Below are 5,561 nucleotides of genomic sequence, written 5' to 3'. Positions count from 1 at the left end.
GCTGCTCTGTCGATTTCTGGACTCTTGCCGTCAGCTCTTAGCACTCCTTCTCTTTGGCAGTCAGGTCTGTCCTGACGTCCACCAAATCTTTGATCAGAGATTGATCCTGCTGCCACTCAAGGTCTCTTTCCTCCGTTGTGCGTTCTAGTTGCATTCTCAGGCTATCTAACTCTTCTTGCCATGATTCTTGCTTTTGTCGGGCTTCCTGTACCTGCCTTTCTTTCTCACTCAGCACCACATGATGACACTGGAATTGCCGTTCTAAATCCCGCAGAGTTTGCTTGTAATCAAATCCAGCCACTGCTTGGCATGCTTCTTGGTATCCGATGGATTCTGTAGGTGGTAAAACTTCCTTTTGCGAGGTTGAAGGGGGAGGACTTGGCTGCTTTTTGTTCGATGGAGAAGGGGGAGGAGGTGGAGATTTTGGTGAGGGCGGAGGTGATTTTCTAGGCGAGGGAGGAGGCGGACTCGATTCTTCTCGCACATGTCTCCTCTTGGAAGTCCCTTCACCTTGCAAAGCAGATGCTTTCGCTTTTCTTTTCTTTAAAATCCTGATTATTCTTTGGCGGGTGAGATTCGCCGCGCGTCGTGCTTCCAGATTCCTATCTCTCTGGATCTTCTTAAGCTGTTCCGCCTGATTTTGCTCATCAGCCGTGTCTTTTTCCTTCGTTTGTTCAGTGGACTGTGAAGATATGTCCACTTCCGCAGCCTTTTGTTCTCCTTCCAACCTTCGCTTCTCAACCCGTAGGCGAGTTGCATTTTCTATCCTTTCTTGCCTTTCCCTTTGGAGTCTTCTTTTTTGTGCCTGTTGCGTTTCAACCGCTCAAGCCTGTCTGTTAGCCCGCAATTTGGTTCGTCTTTCTTTGACTCTTTTCTGGGCTTCCGCAGATGCTTTTTGCATGTCCGACTGCGGTATTGCACTTCTCTCTCCTCTTTTTCTCTCGAGTGGCTTTGTTGAATCTTCCTCCTCGCTTTCCTCAAACTCTGAAGGCACTTTGTCTTTAGAATCTTGAGACTTCCCTTCGTCATCTGTCTCCGTTTTCTCTTCATCACTCGAACTTTTATTGGTGGCCTTTGCTGAGCGCGATGATGTCGCGCCACGGGTCGTCCTTACAGAGTGTGCAACCAGCTTAGATTTCTGGATCAAGGCCGTTTGTGAGCTGGCAGCTGGCAAATCTTTGATCATTCCCAAAGCCTGGTATGCTATTCTGGTTAGCATCGGCCCTGCACTCATGTAGGTTTTGGTTTTTGCCGAGCTTTTCAAATTTGCTTCAATCAGATTATCCAGAATATAAGAATCGTAGTCGCAACGAATGGATCTATTTTCTGCTGTCGCTAGAGCCATGACTACGGCAATGTCCAGGATTGGCTCTGTGTAGCGAGGAGATTTTTGAACTCTGAAATGCTGAGATATCAATCTCATCGGCAATTCCAGCTCTCCGTAGATCATGTCACTGTATTTGTATTTGTTCCCCTTCGCTTTGACGAATGCCTTCTCATTGTCCGGTGACTTTGTCTTTGCTAACAAATCGTGTTGCCCTCGGAGGAAATGCAAGGCTTCGTTGATGATTTCCTTCATGATCTTTACTTTAACCTTTGACCCATCTTTGTCTGTGAGCATTGCCTGCCCATCATATTGTATCGAGCTCATGAGCTTGTGGGCCCTCATATAATCTGTTCCCCATGGTTGTAATCTGAAAAATTGTTCCAAGTGTACCGCTCGCACAGCCTCTATTACTTCCAGCCTTTGGTGGAGATTCCATATCTCCCATGGCATGATAGTTATCTTTACCAAGTCAGCATCCGAATCCTTAAACTTCGAGATGAAGATGTGGGCAGGGATTTGAGCCAGTATCTCATCCGAGATGTGAGCCTTTTCATTTTTGGCGAGCTCCTCCACTTCATATGGTGCTGCTGTCCATTGCCTGTCTTTCTTTGGGCGAGGCATTCTGTGTCAGGAGAATCACAAGCTGTCAGGATTTTCCCTTCGCAATCAATCACATTTAGAATTTTAGTAAAAAAACAGTTCAAAAATTAAAATTGATCATAACTTGAACAAATTTCATCCATTCTTGTCCATATTTCACCAGTGGGACTAGGAAGACTAGAGCTATGACTGATAAAAATCTGAGCCAGTTCTGGGTCTGAGGTACACCGATCGCGATCGTAGTACAGAGGCCAAATCTAGATTTGATCATATGAGTGGGTTGCTGAGTTGGAGGATCATTTTGGTCCACTCTCTGTGTCTTTTGAACCACTTTTGAGTTTATAGGTCCCATTTCTGGGTTACAAGGGAGTTTTGGACTAGACTCTGATTTTTTATGAGTTTTTGATGTCCAATTGGCTTGAAACTTGGATAGTGACTTGAACAAGATGTGTACAAGGGATCTGATAGGTTTTGGTCAAATTCTGAAGCTAAGGTACACCGATCGCGATCGCGATCGGTGTTCTGGGCCTGTTTTTGGTGAAAAATAGATGGTCATGAACTCCTATGCTTGCCTAGCCCACTGATGATTTATTTTCAAGTTTGGACTTAAAAATGAACAATTTAGAGCAATTTTTAACTATTTGACCATATTTTACTAAGTCTAACCATATTTGGTTTTCCTGATGAATTTTGGTTGGATCCTAGAGTTAGTTGGAGTTAGTTTTAGAGCTCCCACCACTCCCATGATATTCTGCTACCATCAGCCTACTCCATTGTCTGATTTTGACCTTATCAGACACTTTATACCCTGTCTTAGGAGGTTTTCCAGATTTGTGCATTTTTCAGAAATTTCTTGGATATCCATGTGATGTTTGAGCATCCTTAAATGACCTTTTGGTTTTGGCATTGGCTCGGCTCCAATTCTAGCTTTGTGTGATCATTTGAGACTGAAATTACCATATCTGTACTTGTAGGAGATTCTGAGATCCATCCAAGGTTTTCTGCAATTGTCCTGACTCTTAGTCGGACAAGAGTTCCTTCCAAACCATCCATCATCATTTTTAACCAGATTTTGATAGTTGTAGGTCAAATTTTCCCTTTTTGGTTGTGTTTGACAAATTGGGCCCATTCCATGAGAAAAATTTGTGCATTTTCCTTGAAATTTCAAGAGAGCGTACTTTTAACTGAGTTCCAAGCCTGTGCCAAACCAAAAGCTGCAAAACTGCATCTGGGGGCACCGATCGCGATCGTACCATGGAGGCCAAAATTGGTTTTGACACCAGCAGGTTGTAGGCGAGGCTGAGGGGAGGTGTTTTGCAAGATCTGTCTCAGTTTTTGTCAGGGAGGTACATCGATCGCGATCTATGTACCACCACCAAATTTGGTCTTGACCACATGGCTTTGTTCCTGACCTTGTGGGGAGCACATTGATGTGTTTTGTGGCTGAAAAAAGTTTTGTATGGATGCCTCTAAGGGCCCTCGACCTCTTTGACCCGATCGACTTTGATTCGATCCCTTCGCCCGTTTGTGCAATGATTCGCACTTGCATGCATAATAGACTTGATCTTTACTTGATAGGGACATAACTGTGAAATCTGGTGTGAAATGTTGGCTCCGACCGTCCGTACAGCGCAGATACGTGGCAGCTCGCTCTAGGTCAAAAAATCTCTCTCCTTCTCTCTCAAAGGTGAAAATGAACAATGTGCTAGAATTTGGCCTACCCGACTTATATCTTCCCGAGATTTTCATAACACAGGGTTGATTTTTCTCACCATTGATCCTGATTTAATATGCATACCACTTGTGGGTCGAACCGTTTATTATTTCGGCGTCGTATGACCGTTTGATGCGATTTTGGCGAAATGTAGTCATGATCATTGAGGCCGAAATTCGACATCTTTAGATTAGCTTCATATCTTCCATGCTTGATAACCTTATCATGATACTTCGGCGTTTGCTTCCAGAACTTGATTTCGACACTTGTGAGCGAGATTTTTTAAATTTTTGATGTTTTATTAACGAAAATCAAACACAATAAAATGAAAATACTTATTAACTGGCAAAAATTAGCCAAAATTATTATACTCACCCCTAAGCATATATTTTCTCTAGAAGCATCCCCATGCTCTGGACTTGTCATTACAGCTCATTATTATGCTAGTCGGATGATACAAAAAGAAAACCGCTAAAAATGCCAATTTTTGATCGAATTTGTTCAAAACTGAACTCTAAATAATGATAAAACACACACATTATGTACATATATACACATTGGACCCCTTAATGGCCCTGACTGTTGCTAGATTCATGTGCATGTGCATGGGTTTTGAACTGTGTGTCTATGCATGGCCGTGTAATGTGGCCCTATTCTGATGGTTGAGACAATGCATTGGGTAACGACATGCTGTGCAAGATGTGGGAACTGAACGTAGTTTTCAGTGGCTTTTGATGGCGAGGGTAGCTGTTTATGGAACATGAGAGCTTGCAGTTGATTTGCTCTTTCCTTGATTGTGGGTGTTGTGCTGGCAACTATTTTTGGAACCCATTTATATGTGGTTTGTTGCTTTACAGATTCTGCTTTAGTTTTCACCGGTTTCGAGTGCCATTTGGAAGATTCAGGCTTTTTGTTTTGAGTTTTGGTTTTTCGTTTGAGCTCTGGCATTGAAACTTTAGTGTTATCCTTTTTTGGTTGCCATTTCCCCTTTGAAGGAACTTCTGAAGGTTTTGAAGATGATGCTGCTTCCATCTGGAGTTTGTCCTTAGGTAGCCATATCTTGCTTGGTTTGTTGGTCAGCAATGATTTCTTTATCTAGATTTTGTGAATAACCTTTGGGGGTGTTTTTGGCTGAATAGCCGGTTGCTTATTGTCGATGGGGATACTCGGCCACGAGTGATCTGTTTTGGCGAATGGAGTCATGTACACGTTAGAGTCGTGTGTGTACCTTAACGCATGTTCTGACCATTCAGTGACTGCATTGTACGTTCTCATCCATGGAACTCCCAAGCATTTTTATTCTCTGATTTCTCCGTCTTTCATGACAAAAAATTGATGAGGACAACTATTTCCATCAAGATTGATTGGTAAGTTTACTATCCCCAATGTTGGCATTGTTGCACCGTTTGCTGCTTGTAGATCACATGTGGATTGCACGAGGGGTTCATCTGTAAGCATCCTGTAAGTGGAGAAGTTGACCGCATTGACTCTTGCTCCTGTGTCAATCAATGCTCGCTGATATCTGCCATGCGGGAGTCTGACATTGATGCGAACATCGATTCCTGTTTCCCATTGCTCATCAGTTTGAATCATAAATAAAGGAATTTGAGCCGTGTCCGCTGGTGGAGGAAGTCTTTGTTTTTGTAAGGTTTGTTTTCTTTTTAAAATCCTGACTTTGGCCTCCTCCTACGCTTGAGCTTTTGTTTCTTTTGCTTTATTCTTGCGCTCCTTCGCAGTGTGTATTTTGGCAAGCATCTCTGTGGTTAGTGGTAAGTTGTATTTCTTTAGTCTGCAACCACTAATCCAGTTAGGCATTTCCTCTCCCTCTAATGTCGCAAGTTTGATGGCACCACTAGATGATATGTCATGAATCACATAGGGTCCATTTCCTCGCTTTTTGAGTTTCCAGGAATGTTGTTT

This window comes from Adiantum capillus-veneris, chromosome 14 (assembly GCF_014529385.1).
Source record: "Adiantum capillus-veneris isolate H3 chromosome 14, ASM1452938v2, whole genome shotgun sequence".
In the NCBI taxonomy this organism is placed as follows: domain Eukaryota; kingdom Viridiplantae; phylum Streptophyta; class Polypodiopsida; order Polypodiales; family Pteridaceae; genus Adiantum; species Adiantum capillus-veneris.
Note: the sequence above shows the minus strand (reverse complement) of the source record.